Source organism: Bos taurus, chromosome 22, assembly GCF_002263795.3.
Source record: "Bos taurus isolate L1 Dominette 01449 registration number 42190680 breed Hereford chromosome 22, ARS-UCD2.0, whole genome shotgun sequence".
In the NCBI taxonomy this organism is placed as follows: Eukaryota; Metazoa; Chordata; class Mammalia; order Artiodactyla; family Bovidae; genus Bos; species Bos taurus.
In genome coordinates this window covers 3,888,083-3,903,662 of record NC_037349.1, presented here as the reverse complement: position 1 = coordinate 3,903,662, position 15,580 = coordinate 3,888,083, and the positions used below count along the sequence as shown (strand labels likewise).

Here is a 15,580-nt window from a genome sequence, read left to right as displayed (position 1 = left end):
GGCCTGAGCAGAGCAGGTGTGGGATGAACTAGGACCTGGGTCTCTGATGTCAAAACCTCACTGGTCAGTAGCAGGACAGCATGAACAAATATCTGGAATACACTCTAGTAAGCCCCTTTCCAGTAGGGGTAGGTATGCAGGGCCATGGAAATATAAATAGGAGAAAATTAAATTTGGATGGCTGGGATCAGAGCTACAGAGAGAAGATTTATTTGTGTGGAAACTTCACGTGGATTTCTGAAAGGCACAGACGCTGGAAAAGGTTCTTTTTGGTAAACAGAACATCATTCTCAAAGTCATGACCTTCAGGGGAGTGCAATCTGGGCAAAGAACAGGTATAGAGTGTTTGTGAAAAGAAATCAGTTGGGTAGAGGTGAGAATGGGGATGAGTTGCACATCTTGCTAAGGAGTTGCGTCTGTATTTATTCTGTGAACAGTGAGGAGAGATGGGATGTGTGATGGTTAATTTCACAGGTCAAGTTGCATGGAAGAAGGAGCGCCCAGAGAATAGGTAAAATGTCATGTCTGGGTGTGTCTGTTCAGGTGTTTCTGGAAGAGATTAGCATCTGATTCAGCAGGCTAAGAAGATCCATCCTCACCTATGTAGGTGTACATCATCCCATCCTTTAGGTCCAGAATTGACCAAAAGGTGGAAAAGGGGGAAGTCTCTCTCTCTCTCTCTACTTGACCTCCATGTCTCGCCCCTGGCTGGGAATTACATCATGGGCTCCCCTGAGTCTCTGTATTCAGATTCGGACTGAACCATCCTACAGGCCTGCCTGCATCTCTAGGACGTCTTGGCCTCCAAAACTGCTTGGGCTAATTCCTATAATAGATAAATCCCTCTTATGAATTTTGCTTCAAATACTATTGGTTCTATTTCTTTAGAGAGCCCTAATACAGGATGAATTCACTCAGGAGAAACATGATCCAAACTGACTTGTTGGAAGACGAATGTGGGGGCAGTGAGAACGTTAGACCTCACCAGGAAAACCGGAAATTCAGAGTGACTTTCAGAAGAAGGCTATAATCCCGGTGGTAGATCATGAGGGCTTAACCTACAGCTACGTGCAAAGTTCGTAAAGCTTGGATCGAACGTAATTCCCGAGAGGAAGTGTCCCTCCTCGCCGTCCTACCCAGGTGGCCCAGCAGAAGTGATGAAATAAGACTCCAAGGGTGTCAAGAGCACAGGAGAGAAATGAAATCGTACTTTAGGGGCGTCACAGCACAGGCAATCTGGTAGCAGCTTTTGGATGCTTTAACTAAGATTAACATTCTATTCAAATATATGAAGTTGCCAATATTTAAAGTTTTTTTATTGATCTATAGAAATTGCAATTTTACATGATTCAAGCCATAAGCAACCAGGAGGCCAGTAGCACACCCATGAGTTTAGATATGCGTCCTAGATATGGTAATTTGTTATTATTATTATTCTTTTAGCATTAGTGGCTCATTAGTAAGATTCATTCAACTGCATCTTACCTTGGTTTTGAAGCTTACATTATTAGATTTTATTTTGGGAATTAGTTATTAACTAACATGTTCCAAAGATTTTAATAAATACAAAAATGTATAATAATGAAATCTCCCCTCACTACTCCCCAGCTGACCCATCCCTGCCACTTATGCATAGCTTCCTGTGTTTCCTACAGAGATATTTTTTCTGTGTTTACTAGTTACAATAAAAAAGCAAAAGTAGAATCTGATTCCCCACCACCACGTTTTTTCACAAAAGGAAATATAAAATCTGAAGTGTTCTGCACTTTTTTTTTTTTCACTTAACAAAATGGCTTGCAGATATTTCCAGCGCACTTTCCGATTCCTTCTTAGAGTTGCATAAAGTTTCATTAGCCAGACATTTATTGTTTACTCCACATGTCCTCTGGTGATGGGCCTTCGAGTTGTTTGCCGTCTTTTCTGATTACAAATCATGCTGTCGTTCCTAATCACTAGTATGCAACCTTTCACCTGTGTGCAAGTAGATTGGTGGGGTAAATTCCCATAAGTTGGGATCTCACTTTCATAATTAATAAGAAATGAAAGTAAAAGAAAGAGCAGAACAGAGAGAAAAAAGGAAATGAAAGACATAACGAGAGGAAGGAAAGAAGGCAGGCAGGCAGACGAGGAAAGACAAGAGGAGAGGAACGAGAAAGTAAAAAAAAGAGAGAATACAAGAAGGAAGAGGGGAAAGCTGTTTACATTTAGCAAGATCTTAGAAGGAGAGTGATTCAGCTGCAGTGCCGGTGAGGGGCTTCGTGGGAACCTGAGGGAGTCCTGCAATGCGGGGAGAACAGAGCAAGGAAGCCACTCTTCCTGTCCAAATAACCCACCCACTAGGCAACACAGGGGAACTACGCTCCAAGGCTAAAAATACAGCCGCCATTCCAGGTTATCCAGCAGTAAGAGTGAGCCTTCCAGACCAAATGAAACGTTTCAAAAAAGAACCAACTGCGTGTGAAAACCTGGCTCTAAAGGTCAAAGTGAAACGTATGAGTCAAAACTCTGCACAAGCTATAAATAGTTGGGAGCCTTTATGGGTTAATAATCTGCCTGCCAAAGCAGGGAACAGGAGTTCAATCCCTGGTCTAGGAAGATCCAACATGCCACGGAGCAACTAACCCCGTGCACCACAGCTATTGAGCCTGCGTGCCACAGAGCCTGTGCTCTGCAAAATGAGACACCGCTGCAAGGAGAAGCCCACCCTCCACTGCACCTGGACAAAGCCCGCACGCAGGAATGAAGACCCAGCACCGTCAACAATAAAATAAATTAATTAATTAAATAATTTTGAAATAAAATGGTGCTCACAAGCATCCATTCTTTGGATACACGTATAACCAAATCATTTTGCTCTACACCTGAAGCTAACACAATATTTTTAATGAATTATACTCCGATATAAAATAAAAAATAACAATAATAATAATAATCAAGTATGGCCTATGGAACCAGAAGTTTAAGTGCTAATCTCACTAGTTCCACCGTTTCACTGGTTCCAAAACCAATGTTCATCTCCTACTAGTAACTCACTTCAAGCCATTTAGGCTTTGAAAAGTTATTCACTGTTTCAATTTTCTATAAACAAATAAAAGAAGCCCACGAGAATGGTGCAGAGAACAGGATAAAGGAGAGGCTGAAGAGGAAGAAAGAACCCAGACCAGAACAAAACGCTGTTTGCTCAGCATCAGAGAGTAATGCTTCCAACTAGGCCCCCCAGAGGCAATGAGAGGGTGGAGGCAGCATTCATGACACGCTTTATAGAAGTGAGTGCATTTAAGTTCAGCACACAGTAAAATCTATGTCATCCTCATGCCACGGAGTTTGTCTTCTTAATGAAGACCAGAGTTAAAAATAAAAACAAAAGTTAAAAAAAAAATCTCTAGATATTGTTAAAGATACTGATTTTTTTTTTTTTTTCTAACAGTAAAATTATTTCCACACAGACCGGGCAAATCCCTAGAAAAACAAGTCCCATCTTAGAACCCTGTTGGAACAAGGGTAACCTCTGACCGACTGTGCTATTTTGTTGGCTTCATTCACATTTTTCCAAAGTGCCTCCAACAGCATAATGCCTTCAAAAGTTTATTTCATGCCTGAAATTGCTGCTCTGCTTAAAGCCATGGGGGAAATGACAAGGAAGGGTGTGAATGATGTTAAGAGACACTAAGAAGTGACTAAAAAATTTCATCTCAAAGTCACTCGGCTAAGAAGAGGCGCACATTTCAGCAGAGAAAGGAAGAAGGGATCCAATAAATAACAAACATGTTATGAGAGGCCTCCAACGTTCATTTCCTTCTGTCCTTGATTTGACTTCAGCACTGGAGTTAAACACACATTTCAGGTCATGTAAAGATCAGTACTACGTAGAAAAACAGAAGATTCAAATCTCAGCGTTTTCCAACCTTTCAGTTACCCCAGCCCCTAGTTTGTCGAAAGATCAACACTGCTCTGTCCAAAAATTCAAAAGATCAAGGCACTAACATGAGCTACTGTAGTTTTGACTTCTTCACAATGGTAATTACAGATAATTCTGCAATTATTGTAAATTCCATTGTGTCACACATACATATTACAAAGAATCAACTTTACGTCAAAAAATAAACTGAAGTATATTTATTTATAAAAATAATTTCTATATCTATATCAATTGTGCGTCTGCTATTTGATCATCATTTTGACCCATATATAGGTGAATATGGGATTCTCAGGTGGTGCTAGTGGTAAAGAATCTGCCTGCCAATGCAAGAGACATAAGAGACTCAGGTTTGAGCCCTGGGTTGGGAAGATCCCCTGGAGTAGGAAATGGCAACCTACTCCACTATTTTTGCCTGGAAAATTCTATGGACAGAGGAGCCTGGCGGGTTAGTCCATGGGGCTGCAAAGAGTTGGACATGACTGAGCGCACACAAGTAGGTGAATATGAACACACACACACACACACACACACAGGTGGATTCACCTGTGTGTGTGTGTGTGTGTGTGTATAAAATATTTGCACACTGAAAATCAGATATTTCATAAGTGACATCCAGCCTGAGTCTCAGTCCTTCTTGACCTGCCAGTACCAACTCCTGTGTGGTTCTGAAAAATTAGAATTGGATGGTTTCCATAGCAATGCCAAGTCCACTTCTTGGCACAGTGTATGCTCTTAAATAACACCTATTAGAAGAATGAATGACTTTTAGCAAGAAACATCAAAAAGATAATCTTTGAACAATGGGCTGCTCCAGAGTTCCAAGTAGCCCCAACAATTCTACACACTCTTCATTCAGGGCCAGAGGAGTGCTACTCTACTTAACTTAAGTCGCTAAAAAGCTTATGGCAATCATTTATAAACCCTCTGCCTGGCTTGAGATGTAAGTTCTTTCTAATGTCCATGAAAATTACTTCCAAGGAACTATCTATAAATCCTTTGCGTAGAGTGGGACTTCCTTATGTGACACATTTCCTGAAATACAAAGACCAGTGGCTAGAGTATGGCCATTTTTGCCCACATATGAAAACTTATTAACAAGGGAACTGCCTTGATTTGGACAAGGTGGTTTAAGAGAATTGTAATCAAGACATTGAAAGACTCAGACTTTCTACTCATAAAATGTACCTCTTAAATTCACTAGATCTATCTGAATGTTAAAGAACGAACTTTCATTATTGCTGTTGTCTTTTATTTTTATGTTTTAAAGAATGAACTTTCTGATTATGTCTATGGCATGTGGAGGCTTAACTTACATTAATTAAATTTTCAAAATATTATTGCATTGTAAAGTACCCAAAGTGATTATAGTTTAATTAGAATTCATATATTTATATGTAAATAAAGACAACTCCTGGGTAAATTAAAAGCAAAGAAACAGGAAACATTTTCCCAGGATTAGAAAATCTAACTTCTCATTTCCCTGGTGCCTTATATGATGTCTGGCTCTTGGTGAGGATACAGTAAATATTGCTTGACTAGAAGAAAGGAGGCAAGAAAGAAGGGAAGGAAGGAAAGAAAAGAAGAAATGGAAGAAGAACTCTTCACAAATGGAATGTCCTGTGGAAAATGCTATAAAACACCAGTGATGGTACCTGGCAAAATCACTGTAAACTTGGTTTCTCACTGCAAACTCCATGGTTTATCGTGTGTTCCTGGATAATCTTATAATTGAAACCACTATTGGGATCCATGATGCTGCTGCTGCTAAGTCACTTCAGTCGTGTCCGATTCTGTGTGACCCCATAGACGGCAGCCACCAGGCTCCCCCATCCCTGGGATTCTCCAGGCAAGAACACTGGAGTGGGTTGCCATTTCCTTCTCCAATGCATGAAAGCCTATACTAGATCAATCATAAACTTTGATTCATGACACATTTTAATCAAAGGGCCCAGAATGGCTAGCATATTATTTATTGACCTATCTAGAACTCAACAGAAGAATATGAAATGGTGATTAAAAGAATCCCACAGTGCACTCTCTCCCAACATGGTAAGAATCTATCAATGTATAAACTATAATGGAAAAGAATATATATGTGTATATATGCATATAGATAGATAGATATGTAACTGAATCACTGTGATGTACAGCAGAAATTAACACAATATTGGGATCCACAGTAATATCTAATTATTAAAAATCAATAAATGAAGTAATGCTTTAAACACGCTTTTTAACCTTAAACCATGCAAGATCATAACGAGTTACTGAGTAGGATAGAATGGTTGAAAAGATAGGACAAAGGCACAGGGTTTGAGCTGTAGTAGTTGTTGCCATAAACTGAACACTTCAAGCCCATGTGTGTGTGTGTGGTTTTGACCTTGACAGATGTATAAATTGCTTTCATTTCTAGCCATGTAACTGATTATTTGTATCCATGAAGGAGCTTATTTACATGGCAGGAAGCATATGGAATCAGTATTGCTGCTGAGATACAATTTGCTTTCATCTTCCATAATATTAATATATCAAGACGGCTCTACTGGTTCCAAGATGGATCTACTGGTTCATAGTCAACTGCAAGAAGAAACAATGCAGGTTGATATATTTCCAATTTGGATCCTCATTTGTAAGGCATCAAAAGCTACATGTGCATTTACAAGTTAAAAAAGCTCACAACCTAAAACATGTCCCTTAACTCGTCGTTTAGTAACAACTTGTGAAAATTGTAGAATTTAGTCTTAAGAAACCTATTATAATATGAAATCTATTTTGGTCAAGCTATTACTATATTTTCATATTTTCTATACACTTAAAAAATTTTCAACTTTGAGGTAACTGAACAGGGTACATCATTAGTTAAATGGGAAATAGTAAAAAAATTGTCTTGTTATTTCATTATATTTTGCCCCAGACAATAATGTCAAATGATTATTTTTAATTCATAAGGAAATTTTTAGGATCATTTATTCAAGGAATGGGCTATGGTATTAAAAAGTTTGGGAAACTTTTATCTTGTGCAATAAAATGTTTAAGGCAAGTGACTGTTTGGTGGCTATTCAGGTTGTAAATGAGAGAAAAACTCAAGGGAATTCTCTCTTCATATTCCTGTCCTATGACATGAATGGGACATCGAGGGGTCATTGGCACCTGCACTGGCTAAATATTTTATATCTTAACTCAATCTGTTCTTCAACACATACTGGTAGTTCAGGACAGAGGGAAAAGCTCAAAGGTTTTCCCAGGGTCTTGGAAATAAAGAACACCAGAGCCTTCGTGTTTATATTCTACCCTCTCTGCTTCAAAGTCTATTCTTTTCACTGTGTCACATTATATTTACCTCACCTTTCTATGAAAGGCTATTTTTATCTGGCATTTCAGAATCTCTTTAAAGCCTCCCACTAAAAAGAAAAAAAAATCTGTTCAGTTATTTATTCAAAGTCTTAATTCATAACTGAAAATAACATCCTTTCTCCAGTTCATTTCAGATAACTCCAAATTGTCCAAGCAGCAAAACCATGAGTGATAAGAAGTAGCTAATAAAACAGAAAAATTCACCTGTTATCAAAAGTTTCTTTTAAAAATATTTCCTCATAAGTGAATCAAAATCTCTCTGATTTTTATTTCCAGGGATTAGGCATCTTCAAATGATGCATGCATGTCTGTAAATTTTTCTCTGTGATGGTGTAAATGTCTCCATTTATATGCCATAGAATATTTTTTTAAGAAGGAAGATGATCCAGTTTATTAAGCAATGAATGGCTCCTTTCACCTTTGGAGAGAACATTTTTCATGACATAACTTGAGAACATTTTTTAAGGAGTTCCATATTTAAGAGCTAAAACCAGGGATTCTGAACCTTTCAGAGAACTCTGACTTTACTAAGTTCCTATTATTCTGTGGGCTTCCCTGGTGGCTCAGATGTAAAGAACCCACCTGCCCTTGAAGGAGATGTGGGTTTGATCTCTGGGTTGGGGAGATGCCCTGGAGAGGGAAATGGCAACCCACTCCAGTACTCTAGCCTGGGAGATCCCACAGACGGAGGAGCCCAGTGGGCTACAGTCCATGGAGTGCAAAAGAGTCAGACATGACTTAGCAACTAAACAACAACATTATTCTGTGGAACTCCCCATCCCTTCCTACTCACAATCAACTGAAGCCCAATCTTGGCATGAGATTATCTCCTTGTTACCTAGCATCTTGTACAAAGACGATGTAGACAAACAATCAGATGTCTCATCTGAGAAAACAAAATCCATGCACTTAATGAGGCAAGTCAGTTTCTTTCACACAGAAGGGACGGATGTCCAGAGAGCTTCACTGACTTGAAGCCAATTTCAGAGATCTGTTACAGGCAGTGCCAGATTTAAAACCCGAGTTTTCAGAATCTCAAAACTGATTTTTCTGACCATGTGCCTGCTAGAGTATTTGTTTCAGAGGACAGGGTTTGGTGGGGACTGAGTCATTACCTCCTACATGTCCCTGATGGCATCTCTGCCCCTTTTCATATACAGTCAAATGAGTACCAATCAAGGGAAATTCAGGCAGGCAGGGTGGCCCCCCCAGAGCTCAGCTTGAGAGGAAGAGCTCTCTCTCAGCAGTTGGCTGTGAATTCTATTTAGAGAGAGATCTGCCTGTACTTTGAAAGTCAGACCCCAGACCCTGAGGAAATGCCCTGAATGAGGTGAGGGAAGAGCTTTGTGGCTCTGGGGTCCCCATGATGCTCTGGAAGGGGCAGGGTGGACCCTTTCCTTAACCTGCACGCTCTGTTCCCAGTGAAGGGAGCATCCCCTAGCTGAACATCCCAGCCTTTGGGGGTCTGGCCTCCGGCACTGCCCTCAGCTTCCACACCTATCCTGACCTTCAGCTCCCACAGCTCAAGCCCAGCGAAAGTGTTTGCCGTTCCTCAGACACCTAGAACACTTTCCTGTCTCTTCACTTTTTACAGGTTTCAGGGACGCCTCATGGTTTCTTTAACTAGAAATTCCAGCTGTGCTTCAAAATTCAATCTAAATGTAGGTTTCTCCAGGATATTCTCCTTGACTCCTGATTGTGATGTCTTTACGCTCGTCTAGTATTCTGTTCCTACTTCTATTATAGCACTGAGAAAACTCTAATGCAGTCAATAACTTGCATATTTATTACTCACCGTATGCCTCTGGAGGCTTGGGATCATGCCTCATTCCACTTTGCATCCCTGGCATGCAGCACCACACATGCCTACAGTTGGCACTTGACAAATGATGAATGTGTGAGTGAAGTAGCGAAATGTCCAAAGGAAGAGGCTGATCTACGATTGCTTATATTTGTTGTGACTTTGGGCAAGTCACAAACTCTATATGATCGTCTGTAGGTAATTATTGAGAAATAATTGTGAATCCATGCCAAGGGATGACATATTTCATGGGAAGGGGATCTTATATTTGAGGAGCTGAAAGAATGAGGATCTTGCGTTTTGAGGGCTTTTAAAAAGTGTGATGTCGGCCAGCCAGCTGACATGCAGGGCCATCCATCTTTCTTGCACAGCACATCTCCCTCTTCTGATGGTGCTGTTTCTGGTACCCATGCTAGGACCTTCTGCATCTTTATGCATCTTCATTTCAACTTGCAATTGAGGCCCAAGGAACCTCAGTTCCTATAGTCCTAATTCACAAGACTCCTGACTATCTATTTTACAAACCTAAAGAAAAACGTAGCCACATTAAGCCGAGGGATGAGTATGGTATAAAATACAAGCTTTGCTTGCAATCTCATAAAGACACCAAACTTTTATCAATGTCTCAAATGCCTGTTTTTTCTAGTTGGATTGACATGAACAGAAGAACAAACAGGAAATTAATGCTGAAGAGTCTCAGGACAAAGGAAAAGTGTTTAACAGGATTCCAAACAGGGTAATTTGATCCTTCCCATTATTATCTTGTATGTACCTACAAATCAGAACAGGAAAAGGAATTCTTGAAAAAAATTAACTAAGATGAAATAGATACTGCATTCATTCATCACCGAAATTCAACTATAAAGAAGTTAAAGTCACCCCGTAAACTCCAGATAAAAGGCTCATAACTCATTTCCACTGGAGGGTAATAAGACGAGCTGTTCTTCCCATGAGTGGAGGGAACAAGTGTGGTCTTGTAGGAAGAAAACTCAAGGTGAATAAAACATAGTTCCACTGTTTCTGGGAGATGAGCTCTGTAGTTTAAGTGATATGACATCTCTGTGTTCGTGAACTTTTAGTCATTAAGAAGTATTCCTTCTCCAATCTTTAGTACATAAACACAAAGTCCTTTCACATTTCCTAATTTCTTAAATACCTTAATTATTTATGTCTAGCTTCCTTTATTTTCAGGTTATTTCTCTGTGTGTCTATATTATACATATTTGTTGATTCTTGTCTTTTCCATCCAATTAACTTTGGTTTATATGTGTTGTCTCTGTGGCTTCTGAACAGTTGCAAATTCATTCCTCAGCTTATTGGGATTCCCAGGTGGCGCTAGTGGTAAAGAATCCACCTGCCAATGCAAAAGATGCAAGAGACATGAGTTCCAGCCCTGGGTCCAAAAGATCCCCTGGAGAAGGGCATGGCAACCCACTCCAGCATTCGTGCCTGGAGAATCCCATGAACAGAGGGGCCTGGTGGGCTACAGGCCAAGGGGTTGCAAAGAGTCAGACACGACCGAAGTGACTCAGCACACACACACAGCTTATTACACCAGAATACAACAGTTGAGATTTTCCACTAAACATCATCTATAGCTTTTAGATTCAGACAAAGCCTAAAGCCAGAGACAGAATGAACAAAACTCAACATGCTACTGTAGTTCTCCTAACAGACACCCCATTTTACCCTTTGAAATACAAAGGTAAAAATTCATCATGTTGCATTTGCTTTCTGAATATATCATTGCTTAGATGTATTACAATTTAGTTCAGATAAGCCAAAAACATATTAGTAACCAACCCACATCTTTCTAAATAAGAATCAATGTTACCATGCTCAACCTGAATAGGCTATCTTTAGACCTTTTATATTTTGATTTAGGGCTTATAGCAAATGTTTTATGTAATCTTTTCTAAGTTCCTTTAATAAAAAAATTACTATGAAAAAAGAGCAAATCTCAAAGAATACACTAAATCTGGTGCATGAGCAAAGGAGCAATAAAAGCATAAAAATCATTCACCAAATTAGAGTCTTAGACAAACTTTATTTTGGCGTGTCAATATACCAATATTCATGGTTCATGTTAGAATCATTAACATTTCTACAGATGAGTAATTATGGTATTAGCATTTTTCACTCATTCAATCAGCATGTCTTGAGTGCATAGGGATTAAAGTTCAATTCACACAGCCATTTACACAAACATATCCCAGAATCGCACAGTTCAGAATAAAAGATAATACTGTATTGTATACTTGGAATTTGCTAAGAAATATCTTAAATGTTCTTACCATACACACACAGAAATAGAACTGTGTGAAATGATAGATAAATTAATTAGCTTGATTGTAGTAATCAGTTCATTTTACATATGTTTTATATATATATATATATATATATCACATTTTTATATATCACGTTTTCATTCCAATCCCAAAGAAAGGCAATGCCAAAGAATGCTCAAACTACCGCACAATTGCACTCATCTCACACGCTAGTAAAGTAATGCTCAAAATTCTCCAAGCCAGGCGTCAGCAATATGTGAACCATGAAACTTCCTGATGTTCAAGCTGGTTTTAGAACAGGCAGAGGAACCAGAGATCAAATTGCCAACATCCGCTGGATCATGGAAAAAGCAAGAGAGTTCCAGAAAAACATCTATTTCTGCTTTACTGACTATGCCAAAGCCTTTGACTGGGTGGATCACAATAAACTGTGGGAAATTCTGAAAGAGATGGGAATACCAGACCACCTGATCTGCCTCTTGAGAAATCTGTATGCAGGTCAGGAAGCAACAGTTAGAACTGGACATGGAACAACAGACTGGTTCCAAATAGGAAAAGGAGTACGTCAAGGCCGTATATTGTCACCCTGTTTATTTAACTTATATGCAGAGTACATCATGAGAAACGCTGGACTGGAAGAAACACAAGCTGGAATCAAGATTGCCGGGAGAAATATCAATAACCTCAGATATGCAGATGACACCACCCTTATGGCAGAAAGTGAAGAGGAACTCAAAAGCTTTTGATGAAAGTGAAAGAGGGGAGTGAAACTAAGATCATGGCATCCAGTCCCATCACTTCACAGGAAATAGATGGGGAAACAGTGGAAACAGTGTCATACTTTATTTTTCTGGGCTTCAAAATCACTACAGATGGTGACTGCAGCCATGAAATTACAAGATGCTTACTCCTTGGAAGGAAAGTTATGACCAACCTAGATAGCATATTCAAAAGCAGAGACATTACTTTGCCAACAAAGGTCCATCTAGTCAAGGCTATGGTTTTTCCAGTGGTCATGTATGGATGTGAGAGTTGGACTGTGAAGAAGGCTGAGCGCCGAAGAATTGATGCTTTTGAACTGTGGTGTTGGAGAAGACTCTTGAGAGTCCCTGGGACTGCAAGGAGGTCCAACCAGTCCATTCTGAAGGAGATCAGCCCTGGGTGTTCTTTGGAAGGAATGATGCTAAAGCTGAAACTCCAGTACTTTGGCCACCTCATTCGAAGAGTTGACTCATTGGAAAAGACTCTGATGCTGGGAGGGATTGGGGGCAAGAGGAGAAGGAGACGACAGAGGATGAGGTGGCTGGATGGCATCACTGACTCAATGGACATGAATCTTAGTGAACTCCGGGAGTCGGTGATGGACAGGGAAGCCTGGCGTGCTGTGATTCATGGGGTCGCGAAGAGTCGAACACGACTGAGTGACTGATCTGATCTGATCTGATACATACAACTTTGTATGCTGCTGCTGCTGCTAAGTCGCTTCAGTCTTGTCCGACTCTGTGCGACCCCATAGACGGCAGCCCACCAGGCTCCACCGTCCCTGGGATTCTCCAGGCAAGAACACTGGAGTGGGTTGCCATTTCCTTCTCCAATGCAGGAAAGTGAAAAGTGAAAGTGACGTCGCTCAGTCGTGTCCAACTCCTCGAGACCCCACGGACTGCAGCCCACCAGGCTCCTCCGACCGTGGGATTTTCCAGGCAAGAGTACTGGAGTGGGGTGCCATATATACCTCAATAAAACTGGGGAAAAACACTGATTGATTTTATGGGTAGTAGAATTGGAGTAAGGAGCATTTTTATGTTTTATTATATATATTCTTGTTTGACTACTTTTAACTACGTTTAACTAGAATATTATTCCTTAGCAAGGTAGATAGATAACAGATATGTAGATGATGGATGGATGGATAGATAGAATATAAATGCCTCCTCCCTACTTATAGGATAATTAGACAAAGGCTTATGAAGATTTTAAGGTTATATTAAATATTGCCACATTGCTTTATTATGGTGCCAATAAAGTCTAATTTGTATGTTTTCTTTTTCAAATCAAACTTCAAGTTAGATTTTAGCAAGTGGTGTAACCAGGCCAGAGATGGCCTTAGTCCTAGGCCCAAAAGTTTCAGACCATAAACATTCAAGCTCTGTATTTCTGACTAAAGGCATTTAGAATTTTTCCAGTCTGGGATTCCCCAAAGTCAAGTGCAGATAGAGGATTCAAGGCTATGTTGGTATATTTATTGCTGATCTTCTATGACAGCTACAGAAATCACTTTACCAAGTAAAACCTATGTCTTTTGTGGCACTTTAGGAAAGAAAGACTCTAATTCAGAAACAGGGAACATAAGACAACATTTGTGGTTGATGCCTGGAGTTAGGTTTAAAATAACCCCTCCAGTTCATAAAACTCATTCTGAGATATAACTTGAACCCTGAGTTCAAAGTGGAGGCCCCTCCCTGCGCCAGCTCAAGGCTTGTGGGCATCTGGTTCCCTCCACCCTCACGCACCTGGGGAGAAGCAGAACGCAGGGCTGAAACACAGCGTATCTGTAACGAGGCCAAGGTCAGGGCCGTGGCCTCCCAACCCTTAGGCAGCAACTGTATCCCTAGATACCTTTCACAAACCTCGGGCTGTACCCCAGTGGTGGCAAATGTGGGCTCAGAAGCCGCACCGACTCAGCAGGCCTCCTGCCCTGTGGCTCTGTAAACTTGGAAAAGCTGCTTAAACCCTCTGAACCTTAGTCTCCCCAACTGTAAGCTAAGGATACCAATAAGATAGTAAACCCCTGTCATATCCTTTGAAATGGGGTCCAAATATGCAATCCAATAACATATGAGCAGGCATCCTTATGAGAGTCACGGGAGGACCAGTTAGCTGGCTGAGAGCTCCAAAGATCCCGAAGCCAACCCCCTATCACACTAGGTTCAAATTCGTAGGGTACCATGTCACAGCAATGTTTTTGCTCCAAGGACCAAGTTACATTACTGACGGGAGATGTATCAGTACATGTTTAGAGAGTGAAGCAATTAATATTGCTAATGCGCGAAGTCATTAGAGCTTAAAATTGATCAAGGATTCATTATATGACTTATGATTGGTGCTATTATTCACATTTTGGTCTGTTAGGTTTTTCTTCCAACCTTATGTACATTATAAACACAAATTTATTACTGTAAAATTTTCAAAAGTGATGAATTGAAAAGTTTTGAGTAAAGAAGAAATTTTTGATGAATTTTATGTAGACTCTTTCTCTGTCTCAGCAACATATATACTAGTGTCTCCAACAGCTCTTCAGAATTAGTTCTGATTCAGATAATGTGAATATTAGACCAACAAAAAGACAAAAAAACCTAGTGATTGATTCTAGTATGGAAAGTGAGGGGCTTCCCCGGTGGCTCAGAGGGTAAAGCATCTGCCTGTGATGCGGAAGACCCAGGTTCGATCCCTGGGTCGGGAAGGTCCCCTGGAGAAGGAAATGGCAACCCACTCCAGTATTCTTGTCTGGAGAATCCCATGGACAGGGGAGCCTGGTGGGCTACAGTCCATGGGGTCTCAAAGAGTTGGACATGACTGAGCGACTACACACACATGGAAAGTGAGAATGAAAGTCATGGCTCTGGAGAAGATTTTACAGGTGTTTCAGGTGTAACTATTGAATGTAATAACCCACAAAGTGTTAGTGAAATAACAAAATTAATTTTTGCCTGGCCAAAATAAAAACTGCCAACCACTAGCGTTAGTCTCTGCAAAAATGCCCTGGACAATAATGAGTTAATACGGTTAAGTGGTAATGCGGGAGATCTGGATTCAATCCCTGGGTTGGGAAGATCCTCTGGAGAAGGGAATGGCAACCCACTCCAGTATTCTTGCCTGGGAAATCCCATGGGCAGAGGAGCCTGGTGGGCTGCAGTCCATGGAGTCACAAAAGAGCTGACATGACTTAGCGACTAAACAACCACAATGTCAAATGCCTAGAGCAGGGCCTGTTACTGAGTCAGTGGTATAGACGCTTGTTATTATCACTGTGGAAGTTTCCTCCATGATCATGACCTTCACATAGCCGCTGCTACACCATCCCCAAGTAGACAAAGGAAGAGCATTTGCCAATGACCAGTAGAAGAAACAGAAAGGAGATTTCCAGTCTTCGTGCAAGGGTCTCCCTGCTAGGCTTTACTGACTGTTCTCCACTAGTCCTGAATTTTCCTTTTGCCAAAA

At 40.5% G+C, this 15,580-nt stretch overlaps 1 protein-coding gene and 1 non-coding gene across 10 annotated transcripts in view; one reads left to right on the top strand and one right to left on the bottom strand.

The window, feature by feature from the left end:
• The window catches only part of RBMS3 (RNA binding motif single stranded interacting protein 3), an 802,311-nt gene that overhangs the window by 754,905 nt on the left and 31,826 nt on the right, over positions 1-15,580 (bottom strand). The window lies entirely within an intron of this gene.
• On the top strand, positions 14,751-14,823 carry TRNAH-GUG (transfer RNA histidin (anticodon GUG)). The gene has a single exon. It is a non-coding gene; the product is annotated as a tRNA-His (tRNA).